This window comes from Rhodamnia argentea, chromosome 11 (assembly GCF_020921035.1).
Source record: "Rhodamnia argentea isolate NSW1041297 chromosome 11, ASM2092103v1, whole genome shotgun sequence".
NCBI lineage: Eukaryota > Viridiplantae > Streptophyta > Magnoliopsida > Myrtales > Myrtaceae > Rhodamnia > Rhodamnia argentea.
Window position 1 is genome coordinate 21,380,645 of NC_063160.1, and position 16,180 is coordinate 21,396,824.

General features: G+C 40.9%; 2 pseudogenes; both read left to right on the forward strand.

Annotated features, from left to right (window-relative positions):
* The first annotated feature begins 987 nt into the window (after positions 1-987).
* LOC125312968 lies at positions 988-7,978 on the forward strand (annotated as a pseudogene).
* Positions 7,979-13,307: 5,329 nt separating this feature from the next.
* On the forward strand, positions 13,308-13,893 carry LOC115735735 (annotated as a pseudogene).
* The last annotated feature ends 2,287 nt before the right edge of the window (positions 13,894-16,180 follow it).

Genomic DNA, 16,180 nt, shown 5'->3' on the forward strand with positions numbered 1-16,180 from the left:
GCGGTGAATACAGTCCTAAACTTTTCAATTTTGTCAATTTAATCCTAATTATTTTGACAACTTGCCGATTTAGTCTCAAACCTTTCAATCTTATCAATTTAGCTGGCGTTGACTAGGCCGTTACGTCAGCGATTTCCAACTAAAATGAGCCGAAATGACTAAATTGACAAATTATTAGAAGGTTTAAGACTAAATTGACAAATCATTAATTTTGTGTGTGTGGGACGAGTTGTTTCTAATTTGGTAACACTACGTGCTTTTTTCTTATTGTGAAATTTAACTAGCTGAAAATCGTAAACTACCTACATTGGACTATTGTAAAAAGGGACCATAGTCATCATCGTAAACTATGTATCTTATAATTTATCAATTTATTTCTCCGGTCCCTACATTTACTTTCCTTTAGGGACACATTGCATGGTAAACAAAGAGTCTGTAGATACCCGTATGTTGTAAAAATAGACTTCATGAAATTATAGGGAAACCATTAAAAGGTTTATGAGTAAATTGACAAATCATGACAAGATTTATGACTAAATTAATACAATTGAAAGGTTTGGGACTAAAAGAGGAAGTTGTTATCAACCATGTCGAGAGAGAAAATTGTTCAAAAAAACTCTAAACCTATTGTATGATGCCAAATGCAGATATAAAATTTGTAATTTTACTAATTTAGTCCGAAACCTTTTGACAACTTCCCTCGATCACGAGTTGATGACACCCGGAAGGTGCCGACTTGGTTTCCTAAACTCAACCATTCGAAGTCGAAAACCACAGACCTCCACATCTATTTCCACAACAATCTCATGCATGTCGTGGAGGTTACGAAGATCGAGAAGTCCTCAATTCTTTTCGGCATGATGATGATGATGAACGATCCGCTCACAAAAGGACCCGAACCGACGATCCTTGTCGGTGGCGGGGATCGAGTCACTGGGCCTGCTCATGAACACGAACCTCATTTTCAATGAAAGCATCCTAAGCACCATGGGTCTCAACATGACTTACGAATCCTGTGGGGAGATGCCTACAACCGACGGGACCGTCGTTTTCCCGTTGTCGATTGGAGTTGCCTTGATTGGCGTCATCGAGGAAATCTCTTTTATTTCTCAACTTTTCGAGTGAACAAATCATAATATTATAACCATCAAGTGATGCTTTAGAGGCCCCTAGGTTACACTAAAAACCAAATGACAAAAGGAAAAAAAAGAGGTTGTGATCTCGTCTTCTGTGACCCCATGAGATTCGACCAAGAGAAGAGACCGTGAATGCTACTTATTCAATCAGCAAACAAACAAGAACTCTAAGCTCTGTCTCTTTCTTCTCCTTAAAATGCTTATCTTGTACCAAGAATCTCACAAATGGCTAAGTTACCCTCTCCGTTTCTGAACATACACTCTCGGGTTTTATCTATCAAGAGCCGTAAAGGACGACCTAAGTAAGGAGGCTCAATAAGAATTAAATCTGTAGATTCTGCACATTGTCTATTTGGTTTAATAGGCAAGTGTTATTCGAATTATCCTTTAGTTTACTAAATCTGTACAATACATTGTGATCTTGGATCGAACGTTCTGTCCATAGATTAGCGATTTTCTTACATAGTGTTCGTCACCAACGGTCCTTAAGTTTTGAAGAAACATTATATGCTAATGTAATTCTTTTTCTTCATTCAAAGTTTCGGCCAGTGCTAAGAAATTACTACCTAGAGTTTATGAAAAAGGACACCACAAGTTCTATAGTTTTACTACAATACTCATTTCAGTGCTATAAATTTTCGATCGATCGCTTGAATGGCATTAATCTTTTTTTTTTCTCTTAAAAAAGTTACTCTACAATAAATTTCAATGCCACGACAGATTTTCTAGCAAGGGAAATCATCGACGTCACTCAAATGACCGTTTTCTAAAAGTCATCCTATTTAAGTAATCGATTAAAAAATTATGACACTAAAATAAGTTGTACATAAAAATTATGACATTCATAGTGTTTTTCATTTTTCAAAATTATATTCATCTTTTAACATGTTCTCTCTTGCAAAGCATGCCATTTTTTTTTTTTTTATCATAGAACGTGCAAAGATGCAATTTATGTTGATTTTATTAGTTTCAAATCCAAATCGAAACCGCAAAGACGATGACTTGATGACGTCACCAAAATAATGGAGTCGGTCGCTAATAAATATTCGACAACTTTGTTGCTTCTGTCTCTAAAGATGTATTTAGCTTCGTAAGTCTCCTTATTGAGTTCATTTTCGCCTATAAATTCTTTCCAATAGTACCGTTTTTCTCAACAATTTCAGGGTTGGAAGAGAGATGGCAAAGCTAGGTTAACAGCAATGGCGGCGGTGGCTCTTGCTCTGGTGGCTACGGCCGCGACACTTTGCCCGTGCTGAGGCAGATGACCCCGAGAATGTGGACATGTGGTTCACTAGCCTTCGCCACGCCAAGCGCAAGACCACACGCCTCCAGTTCTACTTTCACGACACACTCTCGGGTGAGAATCCCACGGCGGTGCAAGTAGCCGAGGCCACGATGACCGAGAATTCCCGACGCTGTTCGGGTTGGTTGACGTGATGGACGACCCATTACCTGAGGGGCCTGAGCCAGAGTCTCCCCTCGTGAGTCGGGTTCGAGTCGCTAGCCTTGCACATGAGCATGGACCTCGTATTCACAAGCCCAGAGTATTGTTGGAGTTGGCGAATACTTCGGGGACCCTTATTTCTCACACCGGGTACGCCCATGTGAGCTTAGGGAAACCGAAGTGTTACCCAACGACATATGACCCTTACGCGTGGGATGCGGGGGTTTGGGGGCAGCGCTCCCGATACGGGTGTCCCGTTGCCCGGTCAATGAGCGGGGGTTCGGGGGCAGCCCCTCCCGAAGGGGGTTCCGCTGCCCGGTCGGCGAATGGCTGCCCCGCTCACCGGTGAGCGAGTGGGGGTTCGGGGGCAGCGCCCCCGAAACATCTATGGGTTTGGGCTTTTATTTAAGCTGGCTCGTATGGTGGAATTAAGAGGTTTTAGGTTTTTTAGCCCATTTTTTGGCCATATATATTTTGTTCGGTTTTATCATTGTATTGAGTTGAATTGGTCGTAAACCAAAAAAATATAGTGAAATCTCTTTGCGGGACGTAGCCCTAATCTTGGGGTGAACCTGGGTAATCTCGTGCGTCTTTCCAATTTTTCTCGATTCTCTGTGTGATCGTCCGATTCGGTTCTGTTAAATCCCTTCAATTGGTATCAGAGCCTTGTATTCGAGAGATTAGGGTTTATCAGAGATGACGGGAGGGTCACGAATTGAGATCGAAAAATTCGATGGGACGCGGTTCGATCCGTGGAAGATGAAGATGGAGGATCTACTTTGCGATCGAGACCTTTGGTCGGCAATCGAAACGGAAAGGCCTGTTGCTGCGAAGCCTGGTGTCGTGATAAGGGAATCAGGCAAGGAAGCGGGGAAGGATGACGAGACGTCTTCCAAAAGGGCGGATCCAAAGGAGATTGAAGACTGGGATCGGATTGATCGGAAAGCAAAGGGCTTGATTCGGCTTTGTCTCACGGATTCGATTCTGACGAACGTGATGAGCGAACCTACAGCCAAGGATTTGTGGCAAAAACTGGAGTCTTTGTATCAAAGTAAGTCGTTGGTTAATAAGCTATTTTTGAGAAAAAAAACTGTATAATCTTCGGATGCATGAGGGCGACTCGTTTTCTGCACATTTGTATAGCTTTAACACGTTGATTAGTCAACTCGTATCAATCGGTGTTAAGTTTGAGGATGATGATAAGGCGATAACACTGCTTTGTTCACCGCCGGATTCATGGGATAACTTGATTGTTGTGATCGGTGGTGGGGATAAAGAATTATCATATGAAAGTGTGTGTTCTGCTTTGTTATCCGAGGAGACACAAAGAAAGGGATCGGGAAATTCCGGTAAAGAGGCATTGGCGGCTAGGGGAAGGCCAGCAGAGAAGACTCTAAATCGGAAAGGGTCCAGGTCCAAATCTCGTGGGCGATCGAAGAGTAGGGAGAGGAGGGTACAGTCTTGGAGATGTGAAGAATGGGGCCATGTGAAGCGAGATTGTAAAAACAAGCCGGTTTTTAAGAAGGAAGCTGAATCATCCTCGGGTAAAAAGGAGGTCGATGCGGGAGATATGTATTTGGCTGCTGCATGTATAGCGCAATGAGACAAGGATATCCGGTTGATCGATACCGATGCTTCATACCACATGACGCCTCATAGACACCGGTTTTGTGAATATGAGCAATATAATGGTGGGGATGTCATGCTCGGAGATGATACTGCGGTTCTGATTGTCGGGCGTGGCGAGGTGAAGTTGAGGATGAGTAATGGCACCGTGAAGACTATTCCGGACGTGATGCGCATACCCTTGATGAGTAGAAATCTGTTATCGGTCGGTACGATGGCTGATTCGGGGGTTACTTTTAGCCGTGATAAGGATTCGTGCAAGATGACTCGTGGTTCTATTGTGATTGCACGAGGAGTCCGTTACAGGACATTATACAAGCTGCTCGGGGAAACAAGTGATGTTGGTAGCGGGTTTGTTTTCGAAAAGGCCAAGGAAGATGGACACGATATGTCCATGTTGTGGCATCGGAGGTTAGGGCACATCGGTGAAAAGGGGCTGTCTACCTTAGCTTCGAGTGAGATGGTAGAAGGAGTTCCAAAATGCTCTATGGGTTTCGGGTTCCGTGAACACTGTCTCCATGGAAAACAGAACCGAGTTAGCTTCCAACACACAGGTACGAGAGCAGCTAAGGTTCTCGAGCTGATTCACGGCGACGTTTTTGGACCTACTCCGACTCCATCTATTGGAGGATCCAGGTACTATGTATCATTCATAGATGATTTTTCGAGATATAGCTGGATTTATTTTATTAAGAGTAAATCGGATGTATTCAAGAAATTTCGTGAATTTAAGGCCTTTGTTGAAAATCAATTGGGCGGGAAGATCAAGGTCCTTCGTACGGATAACGGAGGTGAATTTTGTTCGGATAAGTTCGAGCAATTTTGTGTGGATAATGGTATTGCAAGGCAGAAGACGACTCCATATACGCCCCAACGGAATGGGGTGGCCGAAAGGTTAAATCGGTCACTCATAGAAAAGACGAGATGCATGCTGAGTTGGGTAGGTTTGGAGCCAGAATTTTGGGCGAAGGCCGTAGCCACGGCCTGTTATTTGAAGAACCGGTCACCGACCTCATCGGTGAAGGATCGCACACCATATGAGGCAGCGTTTGGGAAGAAGCCGAATCTGTCACATGTTCGGGTGTTCGGGTGTGATGCATATGTTCATGTACCCAAGGAGAAACGGGGTAAGCTTGACAATAAGTCCGAGAAGAACATATTTGTCGGATACAAGGAGGGGGTCAAGGGCTATAAGCTGTGGAATCCTGAATCAAAGACCATAGTCTACAGCGGGGATGTCGTCTTTCGTGAATCACAATCCCAGGTTGGCACACGTAAAGGGGAGGAGCCCAAGAAAGTGGTAGTGCTTGAAGAAAGTCCTAAAGCTGAAACTATGGAGATGGTTCCACAAGACACGCCAGTAGAATATGATTCCGAATCGAAAAAAAGGGACTCGGTTAATGAAGTCGAGGATGTAGATTCGGATGAAGACTCGGATATAGATAGCATGCCGGCTCTCGGAAGATCGACGCGGGAAAGAAAGGTACCACTTCAATATTCCCTTAGTGCTTTGAGTACGTTTCATGCTTTGAGCATTACCGGAGATGATCCTAGTTCCGTAAAAGAGGCGAGATCCATGGATGATGCGAATCGGTGGGAGCTTGCGATGATAGATGAGATGCGATCGCTTGATCATAATGAGACATGGAGCCTGTGTAAATTGCCTAAGGATAGAAAGGCAATTGGGTGTAAATGGGTCTTCAAGCGAAAGCTGAAACCAGATGGGACTGTAGAGAAGTACAAGGCTAGGCTTGTAGCCAAGGGGTACTCTCGGATCGAAGGTGTTAACTATGACGAGATTTTCTCTCCGGTGGCGAAATTGACCTCGATACGGTTTGTCCTGTCTATAGCAGCTGCATATGATCTTGAGGTAGAACAGATGGATGTAAAGACAGCTTTCCTTCATGGGGACTTGGAGGAGGAGATATATATGAGGCAACCGGAAGGCTTTGAAGTAAAAGGAAAAGAAAATCTGGTGTGCAAATTGAAAAAGTCCTTATATGGACTGAAGCAGTCACCGAGGATGTAGTACTAGAAATTTGACACGTATATGCTCCAACTTGATTTTGTGCGTTCAAATTCTGACCATTGTGTTTATGTGAAGAGGACGGACAATCGGTTTGTCATTCTCACGCTATATGTGGATGATATGTTGTTGATCGGGAATAGCGTGAAGATGGTGAAGTCCGTGAAGAGTTTGTTGGCTAAAAAGTTCGAAATGAAAGACTTGGGGCCTGCAAATTTTATTTTGGGCATGCAGATTAGGAGGGACCGTGAGAAACGGAAGGCGTGGCTAGGGCGGGAGAAATACATCAAAGAAATTTTGAAGAAATTCAATATGATAGATTGCAAGCCTGTTGATACCCCTATACCTTTAGGGACCAAGCTATTCACGGAGCAATGTCCTAAAACGGATGAAGAAGCTGAAGAGATGGCCCAAGTTCCATACGCGAGTGCAGTGGGTAGCTTGATGTATGCTATGGTGTGCACGCGTCCGGATATAGCTCAAGCAGTGGGAGTCTTGAGCCGATACATGTCTAACCCGGGTAGAGAACACTGGAATGCGATCAAAAGAGTTTTCGGGTATCTTTGTGGAACTTCGAATTTTTCTTTGTGTTATGAAGGTACGGGGAATGGAAATATGCTTGATATCGTATGCCATGTAGATGCTGATTGGGGTGGGGATATTGATAGTAGACGGTCCACTAGCGGGTTTGTTTTCACATTGTTTGGTGCTGCATTGAGTTGGATGAGTAGGAGGCAAAGCGTGGTAGCGCTTTCTTCTACGGAGGCTGTATGGTTACGGCGGTTGTGCTCGGAGCTCGGTTTTGAGCAAGGTGCTGTAGATGTGAGATGTGATAATCAAGGGGCTATTTATTTAGCCAAGAATCTGGCGTTTCACTCACGCACAAAGCACATTGATATTCAATATCATTCAATCGGAGAAAAAGTGGAGAATAATGAGGTTCAACTTGTAAAGGTCGACACGGTAGAAAATAGTTCGGACTTCCTTACTAAAGCCGTCACGGGTGCGAAGTTTGAATGGTGCTCTGCTGCGATTGGATTGAAGAAGAATGATATTGGAAGGGCTCTCATTTGCGCGAAGTATCCACCAAGTGGGAGAATGTTGGAGTTGGCGAATACTTCGGGGACCCTTGTTTCTCACACCGGGTACGCCCACGTGAGCTTAGGGAAACCGAAGTGTTACCCAACGACATATGACCCATACGCATGGGATGCGGGGGTTCGGGGGCAGCGCCCCCGACACGGGTGTCCCGCTGCCCGGTCGGCGGGCGGGGGTTCAGGGGCGGCGCCTCCCGACGGGGGTTTGGGCTTTTATTTAAGTTGGCCCATATGGTGGAATTAAGAGGTTTTAGGTTTTTTAGCCCGTTTTTGGGCATATATATTTTGTTTGGTTTTATCATTATATTGAGTTGAATTGGCTGTAAACCGAAAAAATATAGTGAAATCTCTTTGCGGGACGTAACCCTAATCTTGGGGTGAACCTGGGTAATCTCGTGCGTCTTTCCAATTTTTCTTGATTCTCCGTGTGATCGTCCGATTCGTATTCACAAGCCCAGAGTATAACGGCAGCACTTTGAGCATAGTGGGCCACAACCCGGTGTTCAAGACCTATCAGGAGATGTCAATTGTAGGCGGGACCGGCGTTTTCTAGCTAGCGAGCAGAATCGCGAAGGCGAAGACATACTGTTTCAACCTCACCAACGGCGATGCGGTAGTTGAATATAATGTCATAGCTATGCATTACTAGACTCTTCGGACATATATTGTGTGCGGATGAGGTGTTGTCCTTCATTTGGTAATGCTCTACGTGCTTTTCCATTTTCATCGAATCGTGGTGGAGATTGAAATTGGACGTTAATTGGTATTTTTTTGTGAGGCCTTAGGTGATCTAAATTGGACTGGGTCGATCACTAGAAGAGAGATCTCGAGTGATCTCGGCACCTAAATTGTACTGCTATGTTTGAAAAGTCAGTTAATATGGATTACAGAGATTAATGTTAGTTATTCGTACCATCACAACCCCCCCTTTTTTTTTAGTTTTCGAGTGAGCATTATTCCATTAAAACCATCAAGAATTGCTTGGGCGGTCTCCCTAGGGGGGAAATTGCCCAATCGATCCTTGCCCTATTGTATGAATGTAAATTCATCAATCCTAAATATTTTAATTTTGTCAATTTAGTGTAAAATCTTTGCATGGAATTCTAATATAGCATTTTAGATCAATTTTTGCTAAAAAATCGCTAACATTACTGTACAATCATCATCGGTTGTTCTATATGACATATCGCAATGTTAGCGATCTTAGGTGAAAATTAGTTATAAAGATTACATTTCCAAATGTTTTTGACTAAATTGATAAAAAAAAAAAAGAATGTTTAGAATTGAATTAGGTTTCTTACAAGAGATTCATGACTTGATTGGAACCACTAAAACCCAAACGATGAAGAACAAAAATATTTGGAGCTCATATTATATGAGACGGTAATTTTGCCAAGAAACAAGACATTGAATGAATAATTTGTTCTGACCTTAGCAAGTAGCTAATTTAGGAGTGATCGATTTCAGGATGAGCTAGTTTCCAACTTGGAATCGAGGACCTCTCACAAAGGGTTGGTTCCACAAGTCAGGAAACGAGAACCATCCATTGGGTCCTAGGAATCGGACCACCGATCCAATCCCATTCTCCAATTGGTCCATGGAATTGGCCATCGCACAGCCTCTGCTATCTTCACGATGTGCGCGCTATGCCCCCTTGTTGCATTCCTTCTCCTCCTATGCTCCGCTGCCGTCTCCGCTCACAACATCACCGAGATCCTCGAGGGCTTCTCTGAGTACTCGTTCCTTCAACTCCTACCTCAGCCAGATCAAGCTGGCCGACAAGATCAACAACCACCAAACCATCACCATCCTCGCCCTCGAAAACGGTGCCATGTCCGCCCTCACTGACAAAAAGCCCCTCTCTGTCATTAAGAACGAGCTCGCCACCCCCGTTGTCCTCGACTACTTCTAACCCTCGAAGCTCCACTGAATACGAGGGGGCTCTACCCTCTCCACCACTCTGTACCAGACAATTGGGAATCCACCCTCTCCTGAGCAATGAGCGTGGCCGCAACTTGCAACCAGATAGAGGGAGAGGGAGAGAGATTGGGGGAATTTGGATATTTTAGGAGAGAGCGTGAGGACTCAGGAGTGTAAGATCCGGAATAATTGTTTTGAAAACATAAAAGCCAATATATACACATATATATGTGTGTATACATATGTATATTATACCAGTCCCAATTCATTGGAATTGAAATCACCCAGAATCGGCCCATTCGGTTCTTTTGCACACCCCTAGTATCTACTCCATCATTCATAAAATCAGAAAATAAAAAAAAAAACCGGCTCTGTCCCCTTTTTTCTCCTCGTTATGCTACTAATCTTATTACAAGTTTGCTACTTGGTTTCCCTACCTTTTTTAAGTTTTTTTTTTTCCTTTTAAGATAAGTGTGGTGAAAATCCTAAAATTTTTCACGAAAGCGCAATTGAGTCCTAAAACTTGCAAAAAGTATAATTCCTAAAACTTGTCAAATTTGTACAAGCGAGTCCTTCCGTTAACCCTGTCAAATTTGACTAACTGAAAATGCTGGCGTGGCTTTTTTTATTATTATTATTCTCTATCATGTGTGGTGCTGAGTAGCTAAAATGATGTCGCTTTGGTCTAAATCATATTTTAAATTCGAATCTTATTTAATTTATATTAAAAATAGGCAAAAATCTACCAAAAAAAAAAAGGAGGAAGATGCAATGGCATGTTACCGACGCTCTAGCATCGCTCGAAATGTCCGGCAAGGCCTACAAGCGAGGGCCCGCAAGCCCAAGCCCAGGTCTGCCCGAGGGTCGCCAATGGCAACTGATTACTACCCTTGGCGACCCTCATCCTAGAGACAATCAGCCGATCTAGGTGAGGGCCGCTACCCTCACCCATATTTGGGCGAGGGGTTAAACCTTCACCGGCCTTTCTTGTGGATGGTGGGGCAGTGTAGCTGCGAGGGCTTGCCCGCAACTTCCTCCTTTTTTTTTTTTTGTACTCTTTTCTAAAAATAAATTCTTATTGTTAGTATAATTTAAATAAAATTCGAATTAAAAATTTTATATGGATCAAAACGACGTTGCTTTAGCCATGATAGAGCCATGTAGGATAAAAATAAAAATAACAAAGCCACAACAACATTTTTTAATAGTCAAATTGGACGAAGTTAACGAAAGGACTTGATCGCACTAATTTGACAAGACGTGATTGCACTGTTTTACAAGTTTTATAACTTAATTGTACTTTCGCAACAAATTTTATGAATTCCACTACACTTATCTTTTTTTTTCTTTTTAGTCGTAATTCAGAGGTATGATCCTCATTAACCGGTTATCTGAAGGGAAATCCGCATAAGAACTCGACCTCATAGCTCCCTGCTTAAATCCGAATTCTCCGAGTGTCGATCTACTGCAGTGATAAAATGTCGTGCACGGAAAAACCCGCGGTAGCAAAGGAACCATCGATTCTTAATTCTATGTATATGGAAAAGTAATTAAACAATTATTATCAGGATTCACCGACTAAAGGCGGCTTCCACACCTACGCGCCCAACCCAAAAAAAAAAAACAAAAACACACACACACATCAACCAAAAAAGAAAAAGAACAATTACTTAGAAAAGTGTATAGTCTATGATAAAATAATTCAAATATTAAATTATATCTTCATCTAATAGCTTAAGCTTTTAGAATAATTGACAGTGATCCTATAAAATCTCTCACATGATATCAGGGCATGAAGTCCCAAATTAGAATCCGAAAGTAAAGAGACTTGACTAGAATAAAACCCGTGAATTCTATACTTTGTCTATTTGATTTATTAGGTAAGTGTTATTTGATTAGGTTGAACGTTGGTCATTAATAGTCCTTCGATTTTGAAGAAATGTGACATGCTAATATTATTCTTTTCCTACTTTGAAGTTTTCGATTAAAATAAGTGAAATGAAATTACTATGCCTTTATATACCCTGCATATGTGGAGATTATATGCCTTTTTTTAACATGTTCTTTCGTGCCAAGCATGCCGTTTACGCTGGTTAAAAAAATTATCAGTGTGAAATGGAGTTGCCATCATTGGTGTCATCGAGGAAATCTCTTTCATTTTTCATTTTTCTGGATTCAAAAGACATATTATTCCATTTGAAACCATCGAGAGATGCTTTGGAGGTCCCCAAGGTGACACCCTACACTAAAAACCAAATGATAAAGTACAAAAAGATTTTGATCTCGTGCTCATGTGAGTACGTGACACCATGCGATTCGACCAAGAGAACAGACACTGAATGTTAACAAGTAGTAGTAGCTACTTACTCAATCAGCAAAACAACAAGAATCTTAAGCTCTGTCCCTTTCTTCTCCTTAAAATGCGTATCTTATACCAAGAATTCTTCAAATTTGCCACTGCGGTTGCCCTACCTTTTCAGCCTTTTCTTAGATAATAATCCATAGACATAACCGTAATTAGCCAATTAACTTGAGGAAAAATAACACAATAATTCACCGTCACGACTCTCTACTTAAATCTGAGCTTCCATGAGAAACCGAACTTACAATATCTATTTTTGAATTGAAGCGTAGAAACGTGATTAAACAACTATTATTAAGATTTACTAATAAAAAAGGTGATTAAACAATAATTATCAAGATTTACTAATAATAATATAAAAAAAAGGACTTCCACACCTACCAACCCCTAAGCTAAGAATAAAGAAACTTTGCAACATTGCAGCACCGGATGATGCCAGGGCGAGAGCGAATAATTGACAAGAGCCGATAGATTTGGTAGGGTTTGATATGGTTTGAGAAACTTCACGACAAACCAAGTGCAAGTATCCAACTATTGGCTCCGATGACGTGAATCACGATACCATTACTTCCAATTTAAATCATGGACGTTCCTGAGAGAGAGCAGAGGATATTGGAAAATGTCTACATTGATAAATTATCATACAATGCATGAAAACTTAGTACAATCGCGTTCATAATATATTGTACTAGGATATCCACATCTTGGTCCAGTAGGCATGCGGTACTACGGCTTACTACGAGCATAATGTTCTAATAGTGACCTGTGACTGTGATGGATAGCCCATTAGACTCGATTATACACAAATGGCTAAGGTTCCCTCTCCGTTTCGGTACATACATATATAGAGTTCTATCCATCAAGAGCCATTAAAGTAAAAGGGAGCCGTTAAGGTAAAAGGGCGGTTGGAGAGAACAACCGAACTAAGGAGGCTCGATCGGAATTAAATCTGTGGATTCTGGACATTGTCCATTTGGTTCAATTGGTAAACGTTATTCGAATTACTGTTTAGGTGTTCTGAATCTATACAATACATGGGGATCTTGGATTGAATGTTTCGTTCATAGGTTAGCGATTTTGTTAAGTAGTGTTCGTCATCAACAATCCTTCTACTTTGAAGAAAGAAAATATGCTAATGTAATTCTTTTTCTAGGTTCAAAGTTTTGACTAGTAGCAAGAAATTACCATACCTTTATATGCTCCGCATATGTAGAATTTAGGAAAAGTATACCATAAGTTCCATGGTTTTAGTACAGGCACCTCATTTTGATGCTATAATTTTTTTTTTTGTCAAAGACGCTATAAATTTTTGATCGATCGCTTGAATGTCATTAATATTTTTTAGGAAAAGTCACTAAAAACACAATAAACTTCAATGGCACGGCGGATTTTCTAGCACAGGAAATCACCGACATCACTCAAATAAATATTTTTTAAAAAGTCATGGCTAAAAAGTTATAACATCAAAGTAAGTGCTATGGTATTTGTGGTGTTTCTTTTTTCTTTTAAAAATTATATGCTTCTTTCCACATGTTCTCTCCTGCACAGCATGCCATTTTTTTTTTTTTTTTTACTCCTAGAACGTGCAAAGATGCCATTTATATGATATTCGTAAGTCTCGTTTTTGAGTTCATTTTCGCCTATAAGTTCTTTCCAATAGTATCGTTTTTCCCAACAATTTCATATTGAAAGAGAGATGGCAAACCTAAGATTAACGGCCATGGTGGCGGTGGCTCTTGCTCTGGTGGCTGCAGCAGCGACACTTGCCCGTGCTGAGGCAGATGACCCCAGGAAGGTGGACACGTGGTTCAGTCAGCTTAGCCAGGCCAGGCGGAAGACGACGCGCCTCCACTTCTACTTCCACGAACTCTCTCAGGCAAGAGCCCCACGGTGGTGCGCGTCGCCAAGGCTGTGACTACCAAGAAGTCCCCGACACTGTTCGGGTTGGTTAACATGATCGATGACCCTTTAACCGAGGGGCCTGAGCCAAAATCCCCCATCGTTGGCCGGCTCAAGGGTTCTACTCGTTGGCCGGGCTCGGGTCACTGGCCCTGCACATCAACATGAACCTCATATTCACGGGTCCGGAGTACAATGGAAGCACTCTGAACATATTGGGCCGCAATCCAGTGTCGGAGAGCTATCGGGAGATGTCCATTGTAGGTGGGACAGGCATTTTCAGGCTGGCCAGAGGAATTGCGACGGCGAAGACATACTTTTTCAAACGCACTACCGGCGATGCGGTAGTGGAATATAAGGTCATATTTACGCATTACTACTAGACACTTTGGACATGTAATGGCTCATGTTATAGCCTACTTCTTCTTTCATTTTGACCTTTTGGTTTTACGCGGGCCAAAGGCCATGGCGCAATTATATCGTTGTAGCTTGTGTGTGGATGAGGCGCTGTCCTTTATGTGGACGGTATGGTATCTTTTTGTGAGGCTTTAGGCGATCTAAATTGGACTCGCTTTATCACTAGAAGAGAGATCCCGCCACCTAAATTGCACTACTATATTTGAAAAGTCGGTTAATATAGATTTAACATCACAAGAATGTACTACTAATAGTATTGACCATTCATCGAGGAAAACCTTTTTTTTCTCAGTTTTCGAGTGAGCATTATTTCATTAAAACCATCAAGAAATGCTTCGAAGGTTTTCCTAGAGAGGAAAATTATCCAATCAGTCCTAAACTTATTGTGTGGATGCCAATACAATCCTCAACTTTTCAGTTTTGTCGATTTAGTTATAAATCTTTGCACCAAAATTCAACATAGTTATTATGGTCAATTTTTGCTAGAAATCGCCAACATGGAGGTCCAATCATCATCGGTTGTCCTGCGTGGCAATATCGCATTATTAGCGATTTACGGTAAAAATTGATCGGAAGAATTGCATTGGAATTGCGCTCCAATGTTTAGGACTAACTAGGTAAGAATAGAAGGTTTAGGATTAGGACTCGTACAACAGGTTTATGACCGATTGGATCCCTAAGATGACATAATCCAATATAAACCAAACAACGAAAATTAAAAAGATTTTTGAACTCGTACTCTATGACAAAATGTGAATCGACCACGAAATAGACATCGAATGAACAATTTGCTCCGGCCTAGCAAGTAGCTACTCATTCATCCATTAAAAAAAAATAATTAAACTCCATCTCTTTTTTGTCCTTAAATGCGGACCGTAAACTAAGGACCCACATGGCAACGATTTTAATCTGAAAAAACAATTCTGATTGGAATCGATTTTTTCTAATTCTGTTTCATGTATGAGTTTTAAAGAATTAGAACGTATTTGATAACTACACAAAATTTTTGTTACTAGAATAGAAGTGCATTTGGTAACTGCATAAAATTTCTGTTACCGAGAACAATTTCTTTTCCCAATTTTTGTTATTTAAGTCAAAGAATTGAGAAGTTACTTTGTGAAATTTCATCCCACATTTCGAATTAATTGAAAATTAATTCATATTGATTCTCTTATATAGCATATCGTATACTGCATATAACTTTTTTTTTGTGCTATTCCGTCTAATTTTTCCATCATAATGAGTCATTGTAAGCTTAAAAAAAGAGAGACCATACTAGGTTACTATGTGATTTCACATTAGTTAGTTAGTTACCTTTTAATTTTCATTTGTCCAAATAGATTTTAGACTCTCATATGTAATTTTAGTATGGTACAATGATCTGTTGTTAAACATGACTGCAATGAATAGGTCAATTACAATATATAACTTAAATAAGGATGTTGATTATATGTGTTCTTAGCATGTTCAATCTCTGCATTTAAAACGCAAATTTTTTTTAAATGTGATTGTTTTTTCCAAAGTGAACTTTTTTTAATTTTTTTTTTTTGCTCCAAAATTATTCCTCGAAAGAGAATTAGAGTTAGAATCATTTATGTTACCAAACATGTTTCTCTTCCTTTTTTGTTCCGGAGAACATAATCAAAGAATCAGAATCATTGCAATGCATGCCCTAAGAGTCTTTCAAATTGCTATGGTGGTTTCCCTACCTTTTTAGCTTTTTTTTTTCCCCTCTTTAATCATACCTTGGAGTTATGATCATATCGTAGTTAATCAATTATCAAAGGGGAATTAGCATAACAACTCATCCTCATGACTCCCCATTTAAATCTGAATTCTCTAATAATCTACTTCACAACAATCCATTCTTCTTCTTTCCAACCCAAAAAAAAACAGAACCATCCATTCTTGATTCGATGTATAGAAAATTGATTAAACAATTATCATCAAAATTCACTAATTAAAGGCCGCTTCCACACCTACCACCCACCAAACAAAAAAGAGAAAGAGAAATTGATTAGGAAAGTGTATCGTCAACATTCTCATTGAACCTGTGAGATCTTGTGGAATTATTACCAACTGTTTAAAAATTTAGGCTGCTAGATGAACACATGATTTGATATTTAAATACTCTAATAGCACTTACTTGATTATGTTAGGGAGATAGGGCTAAATTGACCCGAACCAACATATTTGATTTACTACAAGCTAGTTGCAAATATCTAATAACTGGGTCCAATAAATTGAATCACG